Source organism: Triturus cristatus, chromosome 10, assembly GCF_964204655.1.
Source record: "Triturus cristatus chromosome 10, aTriCri1.1, whole genome shotgun sequence".
Classification (NCBI taxonomy): Eukaryota; Metazoa; Chordata; class Amphibia; order Caudata; family Salamandridae; genus Triturus; species Triturus cristatus.
In genome coordinates, this window is record NC_140593.1 from 604,773,516 (window position 1) to 604,790,113 (window position 16,598).

General features: G+C 41.7%; 1 protein-coding gene across 8 annotated transcripts in view; it reads left to right on the forward strand.

The window, feature by feature from the left end:
• The window catches only part of CIITA (class II major histocompatibility complex transactivator), a 473,615-nt gene that overhangs the window by 108,479 nt on the left and 348,538 nt on the right, over positions 1 to 16,598 (forward strand). For 2 of the 8 annotated variants that reach the window (XM_085632115.1, XM_085632119.1), the window contains exon 2: positions 1,525 to 1,620. The exons of 2 other annotated variants lie outside the window; for them this stretch is intronic. The gene's annotated coding sequence lies outside the window, so the exon portion shown is untranslated. Of the gene's footprint in view, positions 1 to 1,524; positions 1,621 to 7,897; positions 7,990 to 16,598 lie in introns of those variants that run through there. 4 more of the 8 variants (XM_085632116.1, XM_085632120.1, XM_085632117.1 and 1 more) reach the window with 3 other exon arrangements.

Genomic DNA, 16,598 nt, shown 5'->3' on the forward strand with positions numbered 1-16,598 from the left:
GCACATGGAGCACGCACGCATGCGCACACGGAGCACGTACGCATGTGCACACGGAGCACGCACGCATGCGCACACGGAGTTGGTGCGCGCACGGTGCGCGCACCCCCGCGGCAGAAGATAGCCAAAGAGAAAAGTTAAGAATGTGAAAACAAGTAACGGAAGACACTTCCTAACGCCCTAGGCCTTGTCACAGGGTCTCAAAAGGACCAACAAGAGCAAAAAAAATGCTTTTTAAAAAAAAAAATTCGGGTGCGCGCACCGTGAAAAACCCTTAAAAAAAATGTTTATAAGTTTATGGAAGATATTAACTATGCTGTTCAACTTTATCCAAATAAAAAAAAAAAGAGCTGAGCCATTCCATATTACAGGATACAGTTAATCTATAACTATATATATAGGTCGTTTATTGTAAAATAAATATATAAAAAATATAATAATACATACATAAATTAGCGTTTAAAAAACGTACAAATTCAGTAAAAAAAACATAGACTTCACACACGTTATAGTTAGGAATTAGCATTTAAAAAACCTTTGAAATTCACTGAAAAAACCATAGGTTTCACACACGTTATAGTTAGTAATTAGCATTTAAAAAACCTTGCAAATTCACTGAAAAAAACCATAGGTTTCACACACGTTATAGTTAGGAATTAGCATTTAAAAAACCTTGCAAATTCACTGAAAAAACCATAGGTTTCACACACGTTATAGTTAGGAATTAGCATTTAAAAAACCTTGCAAATTCACTGAAAAAACCATAGGTTTCACACATGTTATAGTTAGCTGGACATTTCACTAGTAAAAAAACATTGAAATTCCCCCGTTATAGTTAGTTCAGCTAACTATAACTCGCACGACCGCAATCCACTGCTGATGACGTCACATATTACATCACTCATGACATGGTCAGTGACATCACTCATGACATCACTGATGACATCTCAAATGACATCACTGATGACATCACTGATGACATCATCCTTGTGTAAGAGTGGCAGACCTCCTCTTATCCTAATATAAACTTTGATACACACATTGAAAAATACAAACTAAAGTTTTGAAAACTATAGAGATACCAATACCAGTTAGAACAACCTATTCAGTAATTCCAGAAAGAGACATATTCACTGGATGATGTCATGAGTGATGTAATATGTTATGTTTTCAAATCCCCATAACTGATACAAGGGTGAGGACAAAAATGTGATAATACACGATGTAGTATACATCTCAGACAGCGAGAATCACGATACATAATAGACCTCCAAACTAAGAGTCCAGGAGGCTTGAATATGGATGAAGAATTATCAGTCCACCTGAGAGAGGGATCATGATAAACTTTAGTTGAGAGGCTTCCTTCTCTATCCACCATAGGCAGTACAGAATCTGGTTATGTACTTAACGTTATAATTTTTGTTTTTTCTTGTTGAACTTCCAGCTAAACATTGTGCATAACATGGATACAGTATGTACATTTTAATTGTTAATATTGGTTTTTCTTTGTCTTTTTGTACTTCACAGGAGAAAAGGAAGGTACCCCTTTGACACGTATTCACCTGCACGGGCAACCTACCCTTTTCTTCATAAGCACAGTGTCCTTTCACCATCACCAAACTGGTATGTACACGATCCACGTTTACTGTTCCTTGAGCATATGAAACTGGGGAGTCAACGCATGAGACTGGTTGGATTTTTAATATCATTGAGGCACTATTCCTATACATGTTTAGTTCACGTCTAGCCACTTAGCTCTGCGATTCATATCGGGGACGGCAGTTCCCGGTCCTCATCCAGCCCGTGAGCATAGCACTTTTATAATGCTCCTTGTGGAGGACGGTCTTTTGTAATTTGTACATCGTGTTCCAACCCTTTGTTTCCTTCATGCACTTAGCAATCGAATGTATATATCACTTGGTATAATGAACTAAGAAGGGCGACATGAGTAATGAATTACTAGCAATTGCGAATACTAGTATTGCAGACATTTGGTTCTAGCAACAGGTGGAGACACATTTACTGATTTTTCCGCATTGTATACTACATCGTGTATTATCGCATTTTTGTCTTCACCCTTGTATCAGTTATGGGGATTTAAAAACACAACGTATTTTGTTGACAAATGTCACATTATCTTGTCAGATACTATGAGAGGAGAATTACATCTCTTATGGTGATGAGGACTGTGTTTAAATCCAAGAAAACTTTGTTTTATGAACACACCAGCATGTTTTGACGCTGTAACACACCTTTCCAAGATGGATGCCATGTTCAGTAACCTTTCGTTTGCATACAGCCCCCCATCTTCTATGTCTATGATGTGGATCAAGTGTAACTTTATCAGTATTGTTTTTTCATTGTAACTCTACACGTGAACAAGGCTGTCGCCGAAACGCGTTGTGTAGAATTAAACTTGGATCACCTTTCTTGACTGCTGCTTGGTCTTTCCTGAGAGCGTACGACACATACTTTGATTTGTTGGTTGGATTATTATCACCGGCATGCTCCGCCGGAGTGTACGCCACCTTCCAATGGGGCCCAGTATTCCAGAAGGAGCTGTGTTTCTTTTCGTATTATATATATATATATATATATATATATATATATATATATATATATATATATATATATATCCTACTGGCGGTTGCCAGTAGGTAGTTATAGTTAGGACCTTGTTTCTATTCAAAAAGCATTTTTTCTTTTGCCAATATCTTTGGCGCTTTTTTACGAATCTTCGCAAAACTTTCAAAACTAATGGTTCACTCAGGTCAGCTCCTGTCTGGAAAGTGTCGGGTTGATTCGTCAAGCGGGGGCTAAGAAAAAAGGGGGGTCCCAAAATGCATTTTCCACATGTTAATTTCCATAGGAACTTTAGACACGGCTACAGCCTGAACTGCTGAACAGAATTACACCAAATTTGGCACAAAAGTAGCTGTTGTGTCACGATTGCCGGCTCGGGGGCAATGGAAGTACAATCATGGCCGCCAGATGAGGGACGCGCACGCTCAGGGATAGGTCGTTAAAGCCCTGCTTCTCCCGGATGACTGCGCTTCGCGTTCCAGCCTTTACTCGCCTTCCTGGGTCACTTCTGGTGCGTTGCTGCCCTTCACTTTCGCGTCGGGTGGCGTTCGTGTTCCTCCGACGGGTCGTCTTTGCCTTGGCTCCTCATCTGTCCGGTCCATGGATTTCCTGGATTTCCTGCTAAAGAAGAAAAAGATCTCTTAATTGACTTTCAGCCCGTGGTTACGGTAAACAGCGCGTTGCACTGCTTTTTCCTTTATATTTTGGTTTTGTACATTACCTCTCCCTCTCCTCTGATTCGGGTATCAGAACTGTGCTCAGCTGCTCTCCTAAATGCTAGCCCTGATGAACCTACAAGGGAAAGTGAGAGGTGAACCAGACGTTTACCAAACATTTATTTACCTTCACCAGAAGCATAGATAGCTACAACTGTTACTAAGGTGGGCAAATCACACAAACTGAAATCATTTACAGCTTCCTATTTAATCCATCTCCCCATTGAAATATTTCTCTACGTTTTACAACAGTACACAGACGTTGGTACACTACTGCCCTCCTCTATTTTTTCCTGAGATTGAAGAAGGGAACCTTAGGTAAAGGAACAGACTCTATGAGAAACTTAAATGTACACAGTGTGTTATGTTTGTTTATTAAAAGTATGTTCCCTCTTATCTACAGCCTTTTGTTTTGCCTTGACGTACTCCTGTAGTTCCTGAGTTGTGGCGAAGGATTGCCTCCCCTCCTTTCCTTGTTTTGTTTCCCTTCTTCCCCGGATTACCTTTTGTTGCTTTGACACATAACAAGCACAATAGGTGGTTGGGAGATGCTGTGGACTTTTCTTCAGTTCCCTGATGTTCCTGTAGAAACACAGGTGAGATCCTGACATCTTGGTCCAGAAAGCAACCTTTTTTTAAATTAAATTCAAAACATAAAAATGAATATATCTGAGCACCAAGGAGGAGTCGCGACTCCCTCCTGAACACGAGCTGACTTCTTGGCTGCCAATACTCCAAACCAGAATGAGTTGGCAGCCATCTTGTGACTTGGTAACTGGGTCACAAGAAAACAGTACAAAAAAGGTGAAAAACAAAAAAAGGGGGCAGGTTAGAAACACCCAAACCCTCTTGGCCTGCTCCGGGGGTCCTACAGGGCCAACAAAAGCATTTTTTTTTTAAAGCAGCTGAATTTGCACTGGGTGCGTGAATCTGGCTGAGAAAATAAAATAACACAAAGCGTGGGCTCCCGCGCTTCGTTATCCTTAAACCTCCGGGAGGGCCAAGTCCCGGGGGCAATATGCAATTATGCAGCCCCGGGGACCATCACCTCCCAGGGGCTTGAATAAAAAATGCGTGGGGGGGCTCCAACACCCCCACGCTGTGCCAATGACTGCCACCTTCCGGGGCTTTAATATATTTGAGGCGGGGGCACATGGCATCCCAGCAGCCCCGGGGACCACCACCTCCTTGAGGCTCTAATTTAAAAAAAGAAAATTGTGTGGGGGGCTCGAGCCCCCCACACGCCCTGGGGACCACCACCTCCCCAAGGCATACGAAAATGAAGTGCGGGGGTCCATTGCGGACCCCCAGGCCCCGGGAGCTCCCGCCCTGCCATAGCAAACACTGCTTTGCTTCGTTGAAGCGTGAGCAGGAAACCTGCTCTCGCTTCAACGAAGCAAAGCAGAAGCACAATTGCTTTTGGGCAAGGGGAGCTGCAAGTTAGCAGCTCCCCTTGTCCAAAAGCAATGTTGGCTCCCGCAGGAGGCGGGGAGCCGGCAGGGACCGTGGGGGCATAGGGACTCCCCCCACAGTCCCCAACTTGAGGGCCGGCCCCGGGAATGTGGTCCCCAGGGCCAGATGTGGCCCCCCTCCCCTTTATATTTTTAATTTATTAAAAGAAATAAAAAAGGAAGGCCGGCACTGGGGGATGGGGTCCCTGGGGCCATAATTGGCCTTAGGAGGGGGGCCACGCTGCCCCCCTCCCCAAAAAGAAACCCAGGCTGGGTAGACCCCGAGGGATAGGGTCTCCGGGGCCAGAAGTGGCCCAGGGGAGGGGAACCAAGCGGCCCCCCTCCCAGAAAAAATAATTAATAAAATAATTTAAAAAATGAGGCCAGGCCCCAGAAATGGGGTCCCGGGGACCATCACCTCCCAGGGGCTTGAATAAAAAATGCGTTGGGGGGGATCCAACCCCCATGCTGCCCCAGGGACCGCCACCTCCCTGGGCCTTTAATATATCTGAGGCGGGGGCACATGGCTCCCCAGCAGCCCCAGGGACTGCCACCTCCCCGAGGCTCTGATTTTTTGTAAAAAAAATTGTGTGGGGGGGCTCAAGCCCCAACGGGGACCACCACCTCCCCAGGGAATTAAAAAGTTGGGAGGGGGTCGCTCACCCCCCTGGATCCCTCCTTGGCCCTGGGGACCGCCACCCCCCATAAGTGGCCTGGGAGGGGGGCACTCGGTCCCTCTCCCCTTTATATTTTCTATTTATTTAAAAAAATTAAAAAGGAAGGCCGGCCCCAGGGGATGAGGTCCCCGGGGCCATAATTGGCCTTAGGAGGGGGCCACGCTGCCCCCCTCCCCAAAAAGAAATCCAGGCTGGGCAGGCCCCTGGGGATAGGGTCCCTGGGGCCAGAAGCGGCCCAGGAGAGGTGGACCACACGGCCCCCCTCCCAGCAATTTAAAAACTATGACAGGCCCCGTGAAGTGGGGTCCCATAGTGTTTTGTTTTTTTTTAATTAAAAAATGCACAGGCCCTGGGGGATTGGGTCCCCAGGGCCCAAAAAATGTTAAGAGAAGGGGGGCCACACAGCCCCTTCTAACAAAAGAATAAAAACAGAAGCCGACATCTCGCTGGTGGCCCTGCCCCTTCCCAGCACCACTCTGCAAACGCACCTCCTGGCGCGTTTTGAGTTGGGGGAGGAAGTCCCCTAGAATCTTGTGGGTTCTTTTGGGCCAACTAGCCCACCAGATACCTCCAGTAAGCCCCACACAGTGGGATTGCTGAGAGGTGGTCCGAGGACATGCCCCTTTTTATACCACTCTGCAAACGTGCCTCTTAGCGCTTTGCTGGTGTGGCAATGAGCTGCTCTTGTGTCCTTAGAACCTCAGGACTAAAGTGGACTTCATCCCCCAAGCAGCAGGATAAAAAGGGTCCGGGAGAGAGGCCGCTGTGCCCCCTCCCTTTAAAGGTTTTTTGTTTTTTTAAAGAAAGCTGAGCTCCGGGGTTGGCCACCCTGCCTTTATTTTTTTAAAAAGAACATAGAAGAAAAAGGCAGGCCCCTGTGGGATGGGGTACCCGTGGCCGAAATTGGCCCAGGAAGGGGGGCCACACAGCTCCCCTCCCCATTCTTAAAATGCCTGGCCCCAGGGGATGGGGTCCCCAGGTCAGAAATCAGGTCAGGGAAGGGGGGCTGCTTCCCTTTAAAAAAAGGCCCCCTTTCTCCACCACTCTGCAAATGTGCTTCCTGGCATGCTGCTGGTTGGAGGATGAAGTGCCCTTGGCTGCTGAGTGTCCTCAGGGGCTAACAAGACTTCCTGTTACCTTCACTAAACCCCACACAGTGGGATTGCTGAGAGGTGGTCGGAGGCAACGCCTCCTTTCTCCACCACTCTGTAAACGTGCCTCTCGGTGCACTGCTGGTAGGGGAATGTGGTTGTCTAGCCTCCTCACTTCGTTACTCCCTGTAAACCCTAATGATCATTGAGAGTTTGCTGCAGTCACCCAGACTTTGTGCATTTTTGTAACCTTTGTACTTTTAATTGACCCTGGCATCCAGCTACTTGCTCGGCATTGTGTTTCTTATTGACACAGTTCACCTTTGCTATTCCTAGGTGATCTTGGAGGTAAATTCATGACTTGCTTGATGGAGGCTGACAGCAAGGCGTGCTGACATTGATGGTAACTTTTGCTAGAACATATGTTAGATAAAAGTTTTCTTTTTCAGATATAATAAAAAGAAATTAAAAAAAAAAGATAAATCTTTTTTGGTCGGCGCAATGAAACAGCTGTCGCTGTTTCGCCAAACTATTGTTTTTCCAAAAACATCATACTTAATAAACATACACAAAGGGGATTTTGGCTTAGCACACTTCATCCATTGGTCTATTAAACTGTCATTCACATTTTACTTCAATCAACCACAGAAAACAACATGGGGCAATGGCACACCCACATTTTACCTATTGGGTTACTGCACTTTGAGTGACTGAATGACTGCACAAATCCTGTATACATTACTCACATCTGCTTAAAAATTGTTTCTTTCTCTTCAGTCACAAAGCTGGTTCAAAGTGTGCTTTTTTATAGATATTTTTAGATTAACTTTAAATACTGGTTATTTATTCTGCCTGCAGTTTGGGTGGCTAGTTATACAGCCATTTATTTTCCATGTGCTTTTTACAGTTGCTGTTACAAAGGTTTTAAGTGACATTGCAACACTGTTGCTGCCTGCAGTTTACCTGCTTGCTTAGGTCATAATTTAATCTTGTCTACTTCACAAACAATGACAACGCTAATTGCATGGTGCTTTTGATAGTTGCCATGCCTTTTAACATAACTAGTAAAACAGACAAATCAGTGAATGTTTTCTAAATTTAAAATTTTATCACAAGCATATTGAAGCCACATTTGGGATGTGGCTTATCTTCTTATTTTCTTTTTCTGGCATAGGCTTGCAGTAAAATAATAAAAATAAACAGCGTACCAGCTTGCCAAGGCCAGACATATTAGCTTTGACATGTCTGCCTTTAAGAACATGTTTAAACTCATTAAACGTTTTGTATCAGACAACAGAACATTTATAGCTCTCCAGCACGTGCCTAACATATTACGTGTCGTACTTGACAGGTCACGTTGCTGGCGACTCTGCTACCGCGCCTCCTTTCCTTTTGCTCCTTATAATAGTTTCGTTTTTGTTTGGGCATTTGATCGCTGGCGTCCAAGCGCGATGCTGCGCTTCATCACTGAAGGGTAAGAAGCTGCAATGTGTTTTACTTTGTCTTAAACAGTTTCACATGCTGTTTCCGTTTTTCTTTGAAATACATTTTGATAATCCCTTGAAAAAGAATGAATAACTAAATGACGTCTCTCAAGTACTTTTAAATATCGTGGTCTTTTGTCAACTGTGTCATTCTGCAGAAGATGGTCATTATTTTAGCTCTGCACTTCTTCTCATGGTTACACATGATTCTATCCACGTTACTTTTTATTTAACTCGCATCCGGTTATATCATGCGGGTATAGATGTGCAGTTGATACAACCGAGAAGTACAATGTATAAAAATACCTTTTCCATATTATTCAGTCGCTCCCGCAGCAGAAGATCTGAAACGCGATCCATTGTATTTTACCAGTGTCAGTCAGTATCCCCTTAAAACGTTCCCTGCACCGATTCTCATGGAGTGTTTTTTTTTTACTAAGAGCGTAACTCAAATTACATAGATAACAGTATTTTTTTTTATTTTTCGCACGTTATTCTATTATCTTCTTATCTTTTCTGATTGAATTTAAGCATGCTTCCAAAATCAGCGTTAAACTATTTTTTTTGTTTAATTACATTTCATATAAGAAGACAAAGCAAGTGACAACAGTATAACATACACTCCTGTTACAATTCACCTGGAGGGAGAAACCGCATTGATTGGCAGTCTTAAATAAGTAAGGCGGGAGACCTAATAAGATACATCAAGAACTACAATCCTAGTGGAATAAAAGCGGCTGCATGGCAAATTAAGCGGTTCATAGGGGAAGAGAGATAGGAATATAGTAAAGGAGAATGAAGAGGAAGAAAAAGAAACAGGCAAGGGGAGGAGGGAGGGGAAGGGAGGCTACACTGGGTTGGGGTCGCACTTATCAGGGCGGGGGAGTACCAGCGTTTAACATTCTAACAGTTATTGTACCATCGATAGTGTTGGTATGGTGCAAAGTCCTGGCCAGCGAATCACTTCAGGAAATTGACAGTAAGATTTTAGCAACTTTGGAAATATGTCTTTCAGTGTCAAAACAGTTGGTCCTAGAGCAAAACGTCTGCTGCTGTCGTTTTATTTGTTTTTTAAACATTTATAGTGGGTGCTTTGTTCTGTGGTCATGAGCTCGGATGTTACTCGAGCTTCTGCGAAAGTGAAAGTAAAGAGCTGTCCAGTGGGCATAATGCCATGAGATCGTTGGTGTGGTTTTGGTATTTGTCAGTTGGGGATTTTATGGGCGGGTGATCACAACAACAAAAAAAAATTGCTGAATGCTATTCTATTCCTGTCCAGGTGCCTCTCGGAATTATGGACTGTAGCCAGGGCCAGTGGGATTATGCGGCAGTGGAGTATCAAATTATACAACAGGTTTGATTAAATTATGCAGCAAGGAACTGGCAATTTATGCAGCATATTACCCGGTCACAGGCAAATAATGCAGCATAATATGTGGCATTGTTGTGTGGCTATGCTTATATTTTAACTCACTGATACAAAACGGATTTCAGAGCCATTAAATGCCAGGGAGTCTTAACCAACAAAGCTGGATACGTACTGCAGATCCTTTTAAATATTTTATATGGATTTGTATAGTGCAGTAATCAGCGAGAGGTTATCTAGGTGCATGGGCAGGTCTATAGGTGTGAGGTCCCCAAGGTGCTTATACAAAGAGCCGCGTCTTAGGCTTCATGCGGAACTCAAGAAGTGAGGAGGAGGCTCTGATGTGTTGAGGGAGGTCTTTCCATGTCTTGGGTGCGATGTAGGTGAATGAGCGACCTCCAGTTTTGCTTTTGCGGATACAGGGAATGTGTGCGAGTGAGGCAGAGCGTAGGTGTCTGGTGGGTTGGTGACAGTGTATGCGGCTGTTCAGGTGTTTTGGCCTTGCTATTCAGCAACATTTACAACGTTTACATTGCACAGAACCAAATAAATGCCATTTCCTTGAAACTGCTTTCTCCACCTCCGATGGAAAAATAAATTGTGTGAAACATAAACATTGCATTTATCAAAAACAACCCAATACATACAAGATTTTTGTTATAAAAGGCAGGCCTCGTTTCTTATGTGCATCACCCTTATGTCCTAAAACTTGTCTTCACTTTAGGGTTTTCCCCAAATCCACCTTATACGGTTTCTAAAAGCATCTATTTCTGATAAAACATAGATCTGCAATATGGTATAGTCCATTTAATATGCATTTTGTAGGTGTCTGACTGGGAGATACTTGAGGATATAACATGGGACCCTAAAGAGAGATGCAACTTGTTTGAGATCCCTCTTAAATAAGGCTTCTAGTTTTCTGTTTTTACTGAATTTTACAGATAAATATGGATAGAGTGTGTTTCTGAATTTTTAAAAGGTGGAAAAATACAGAAAAGTTGGCTTCTTTTGATTGACTCTCCGTGCTCTCATTCATTAATTTTCATGTCTACAGCTGTGCAGGCTAAGAGCATGGGGAGTTAAAAAAAATGGTACAAGATTTACTTAAGTACCTGCATATCACAACATATGTTTGTGCTATAATGGTAATATTTCTCATGAGTGTAATTTTTTATCACATTTGGCTGTGTAATATGCTAAAACCCGACCAGCAGCAAAATGTGAGTGCACATCTATTAGTTAAATGTTGAAATATACAAATTGCAATTTCATTTATTCACAGAATACTAAATAAAGGAGGGTAAATACTGACCAAAATGTAAAAAAAAAAAAATACCATAAAACCAGGACCCCTACTTTTCAGTCTCAGTGACCTTTTGAAATAGCTGTTGTTTTTAAAACAGTGTCTATGACGTGGATATAAATTCACTGTGAATAGTGTAACCATATTTATCTGAGAAAGTAGGACTCATTATTTCCAAAATTATCAGCTCCACTAGACAGCATATACTGGAAACTTCACGGTAGGGTCAATGCCGATATTGGTGTTCCTCAAAATGAAGCGGAACTCTAGCTTACATTTTCAGACCTTGCAAGTCAGGCAGCAGCCAACGGCTAGTCAAAGTCAGTACATCTCACAGGTTCAGCAGCCCAGTAAAATTAGATAGATCATTGTTTCCCTTGTCAGAGGGATTTCTGAGAAGGAGACTCCCAAATTGGCCTCAGAGCCTGGTGTATCTGTGCCCACACGCTGGTACATTCTCCAGGCCCTTTCTCTAGTGGAAAATCTTGCTTATTCCCATCAGACAAAAGCTAATATCAAAGGAAGCAGTAGCGGAAGAAGAAGTGGGGGATTGGCTATTCCTGTCATCATCCATATTGCATCCCAACATTTATAGAAGTAAAAATACTTTGCAGTCATCTAAAGGTAACACTAATTCCAGAAACCCTGAAGGTGATCTTGATCACTTCTTATTAGGAACACTCTTTAGTGTTCGTAACAATTATTGTGATCCTTAACAATAAACATTTGAAACATAGTTTCATAAAAAGAACAAATACAAAGGAGTGTGGACCAGGGACATCATCGCTTTGCATAGCTCCTTCTCCTAAACACTATACATGCTGTCACTCACAAGAATCTGGAAAAATGGGTCAGTGTTGACTACCTGGGCCCACCTTCTCAGGGTTTACCTAGGGTTTTCCTTTTGAGCACTAGTATATCCACATGTCGCTCGGTGTATGGTTCTGCATGTATAAATTAAACGAAAATGTGTATTTGTTCATTTACCTGTTTCTCAAAAGAGAAAATATTTTTGCTTGTGGAAAATCCCATTCCATTGCATCTCACTCATTAGAAAAGGCCACCCCCCCCCCCCCCCCTTTAGTTTTGTATACATTTCTGAAATGGGAAAGCACGTGCAAAATCATCACTAATATTAAAATTCTCGGCAGTTTGTGGCATTCACTTAATATTACAGGCCATTCCACCCCTAAACCGTCCTCATTCTAACCTTTATCCCAAAATTTGGAAATGCAGCCGATACCCCATACTTTGCACATATGTAAATGTCTAAACATTTTCAAATTTGGATCAGATTTGTGGATTATGTGAAAGATTTACTGTCATGTAGATGGAGGAGCATTTTGGAACGGAACTTAGCATGTTAAATTTCTGCCAGAATTGATTTTCTTTTGAATTCCGTTTGTTAACAAAATTATGTTGATGAATCTTTATACATTTATGCCCTTTAGTCTAATATTAAAATACCCATCTATAGCGGTTTAAATTGGTAATTCACATAGAAATTTGCTTTTGTGGCGTATTTCACTATTAACACCCAAGGCCATTCCCATTTAGGATGTGCTTCGATGACAAGTTTACACATATAGAAAAAATATTTATGCATAAGTCAAATAATAAATTACAAATTCCTCAAGTCATAATTCTGAGAACTAGGTTATGGAATGTTTACCATTCTAGAATTGGGAGCATTTTGTCTTTTAAGAGAGTATTTCTACCTGCATGTCTAAGCAATTGCCAAAATATATTTCAAGATATATCTCCTTGCAGGCCTCGACTTGTTTACGAGATCCCGTCATTGGGAAATTTGAAACTAATAATTAATTTCTAAAAAAGCATTTCCCAGCTATCATTGGTTAAGACATGAGCTTGTAAAACCGGGGATTTGGTGATTTTTCTCTAATCCTACCCCTTCTCTTCAAGAAGTTGAATGCAGCACATAATAAAAGTAATCAGGCAATTATGCTATTCTCTAGCACTTCTCACATAATATCAATCAATAAAGATGTCATAGTTTAATTGAAATAGTTTAATTTGAATATTCATTATTTATGGGACTTTGTGCACAGTAACCCTAGTTGGACACGTCTTCCCAATACTTATTTTATGCCAGTAGTTGCTGGTGGTGGGATACTGGCATTCATTTTTGGTGCCTGATCTTATTTTTCATTACCAGACTTTGACCCAGTGCCAGAGCGAGAAAGTTTGCAAAGCGAGAACATGAAAAACAGCAATAAAGGGAGAAAGTGGGGATGGAAAAGAACCTGCAAGAGTGAGATAAAGACTCAGGAAGTGTAGGGTGTAATAAAGATGCATGAGGTGGAATCAGGACTTTGCATTCTTGGCATTCAGCTACAGTGGCAGGTGGCATCTGCGGCATTCGGTAACGCTGGTGGCAGGTTCCTTAGAAAAACGTAGTGACACGTATTTATTTATTTAAGTTTATCTTACAATCTAAGCCCTGTCTGCCCAATAAACCACCCTTCTATAGGTTTTCCTAAATTTATAGTTAGCATGTGAAATTAGTTAAGTTAATTGCTTGCTGTTTGGAATGGATGAGCCCAATTTTTTTAATGTAATGGAAAAAGTAAGCTTCACATGCTATTGCCACTCACTAAAAAAGGCTAAGAAAGTGTTTCCAATTAAGCTCTGTGAAAGATTTTTTTTAGGATGCTTTATTTGCCAAAGCCTTGGCATACACAAAAAAGGTGGACTTTATAATGACTTCTCCCACGTGTATTATCACAGTTAATAAGTAATTGTAATTAACTATCAGATTAAACAAATTTTCCCTCTCGCACTTCCATGTACACTTGAAATTTGGGCTTCATCTATTTTTTAGCTCGTCCTTTGAGTAATCGAAAGTGACACCAGTCAATGGTTTGAAAAAGTGTTTGCTTTCTTGTTTCTTCTACATCTCAAAGGGCATTATATTTTCACCGTAACCTCCTGCAAGGTGATGAATTGATTGGGTTTGGCATGTCTTGCTCTGTGTGTTAAAAAATGGTCACCATTTATTTTGAAAAACAATTTTCTGTTTTTTTCAGTATGTGTGCTTAAAGTCAACACTTCTTGTATGGGCATTAACAAACATTGAGAATTAAAAAAACACGGCTCCACTCACTTAAAAATTGAAGACATTTATTTTTAAAACTATCGTAAAATTTGTTCCTGTTTTGCAAGAGATACACATTATCTGGGCTTGGCGAATGATAATAAGGGTTTCCTACTGGGACACCTACATGAAAGGTTTTCCAATTTGGGTCAAACTAGCAGTTTACTTTCAAGGGTTGCTCTGTACATTGAAAGTCCAGGGATATGTTTCGGGCCTCCTACCTAAATTTTGCCTGCTCCATTATTTCCGACAACGGTGTTTTATAACATCCTTGAGTCTCTTGTTAAAATAACCACCCTTTTCATTTGAAATGGGTGCTTTGAAATTTGATTTTGTGGAATATTTCACAAGTAAGGTGCACAGTCACTGCCATTTGGGATATTTTGCATTATTACATTTTAATATGATTTTATATGAACAGTATGTTATCTTTATAAGTCAAAGCTGTTTTCTCTTGGAGATCACATTATTATTTTTTCTTTCACTAAACATAGAAATAGTGATTCCCAATTTGCGAATTTTAAGAAATTGTAAATTGTGAATTGCCATTTCATAAGTGTGAATTAATTGCTTTTTCTTTTAACAATTTGGGCTCTTAATACATCCTAAAATGCCCTTTTGCAAAACTGCAACTGTCTCGTGGTAAGCAACTGATCATATCATAACCAGGAAATTCTTTGTTTGGAGCACATTGATGGCCTGGTGAGCAGAGAGCGAAGGTGTGCTGGAAAAGTTTGGGTGATTTAGGCATGGCAAATGAAAACCTACAAGGAAAACTAAACACATTTTTCAGATGAAGAATTGGAAATTTGAATAAAGGAGTGTGTTTTACACAATATTTGGCTTAGGATGCACCCTCTGTCTGTCCCAGAATTAACAAAAAAATAAAATATGGGAAGCCATAGGAGCCTATACCCCTGAGTTTAGAGTCTTTGAAGGATAAACGTTAGATGTCCAAAAGCAACAATTAGAGACAATGTATCGCATGAGTAGGCAAGTTGATGTCTCGAGAAAACAATAAAGAAGAGATTCAAGATATTAACTGAAAGACAGAATACTATCTCTAAGAAGTATGGTGCATTAACTGAATACATAATTTTACAGATTTGAGGCATTTGGCAGGTCAGGTGATAGAATAGCAGCTGCCTCAGGACTTTTATCATAAATGTGAGAGATTGGATTACTGGTTGAGTCGGGTGTGAGCCCTGGTCAAGAAACAAATACAATCCTTATGAGGGTAAGCCACACGCAAACCCCCAATTAACCAGTGCTCAACCCCCTGGAAGAGTGGCACAGAGCAGTCAGACTAACCTAGAGGCAATGTGTAAAGTGTTTGTGCAACAATTCAAACAGGAAAACAATGAAACACCACATAAAACGTTCCCACACCAGGTTATAACAATAAAGCAGAATGTAATAAACAAAACAAGACCAAAGCAACAAAAATCCAATCAGTAGAACCGGAGTTATGAATTTTTGAAGAATAAAGTGGAAAATAGCGCCTAACAGCACAAAGCACCACCTGCGGCTATCTGGTCACACTGGACCAGTTCAAAATCAATAGTTCAGGCCAACCAGCGGGAGCGCAGGTCGGATACTGTCCCAGATTAATCCTGCAGAAGTTTTACTTTCTCAAGTTTTGTGCCAAGAGCCCCGGTTGCATTGGAGAGGGCTGCGAGGAAAAAGGAGAGTTTCGCAGATGGTTATCAGCGTGGTGCGAAGAGCAGGCCTGGTGTCATGTACAGGTGGGCTGGAGCTTCTTGTTGGCGGGTGCCCGTGGGCTGTTGATGCTGCAGTGCGAAGACACGGGCTGATGGTTTCTTGCTCTGATTTCCAGTATGAGTGGCACAGCCTCAGTGCGATCAGGCTTGTTTGCTGTCGCAAGGAACCCTGAAGCTCGATTTAGGAGCCTATCAGACTCAGCAAGGGTCCAGAACCTGAGCAGCACCACTTGGGGGTCAGGAACTCACTGCACCTGGGTTCAAGTGCTAGTTGAGGAGCCTTTCATGTCCCTGAGGTTCAGATCAGGAGGCCAACAGACTAGTTACTTTGGTGTCTTGGGTTCAAGATGAAGTGGGTCCTGTGTTTGCTCTGCCACCGGATTCAAGTTAGTCTAGCTGAAGAGGGGTTGATACCCCAAAACCAATCACAGGATGCTTGTTTATGGTCCAGGGAGGACCTGGCCTGGCAGTTCAGGCTGGACTGTTTCCATGGGGAGCAGGGTCAAGACTAATTTGCATATGGGTGGGTTCAAACTGGAATGGTATGGCGAGCAAAACAGCGATGACTTTAACCTAGACATGTGACTGGGGGAGAATGTTTAATTTATTCAGCGTTCCGTCCATCATCTGTTCTTTTTGCAGATAATAAATTAAAGTATTTTTTTGCACAATTTATTAGAAAAATATCACACCAATTAAAGTTGTACATTTATATTCCTATGCATTGTGTCCTCAGTTTTCCCTTCAACATGTAAAAAACCTAAGAAATGTTGCTTACATTCAAAACGTTGTACAATACTTCAGTAGGTGTGCATAAATAAATAAAGGTTTTCTCACCTTAAAAGTCAGTTTTTTTAACGTGAGTTCTGCATACTTTACCTCGAGGTGTTAATTGAGTTTGTGGTAGAGTTTGTGGTAGATCTTCATCCTCCGATTAAACATTGTCAGGGTCAATGATAAGATCTATTTATGTAGCAATGTTATTTAATATTGCACCTCAAGCAATAATATTAGCAGCAGGTCTCAGGGGTATATTGCAGGGCTTTTATGAAGATGACTGAATCTTACCTTAAGGCGACTGGATGTACGTTTTA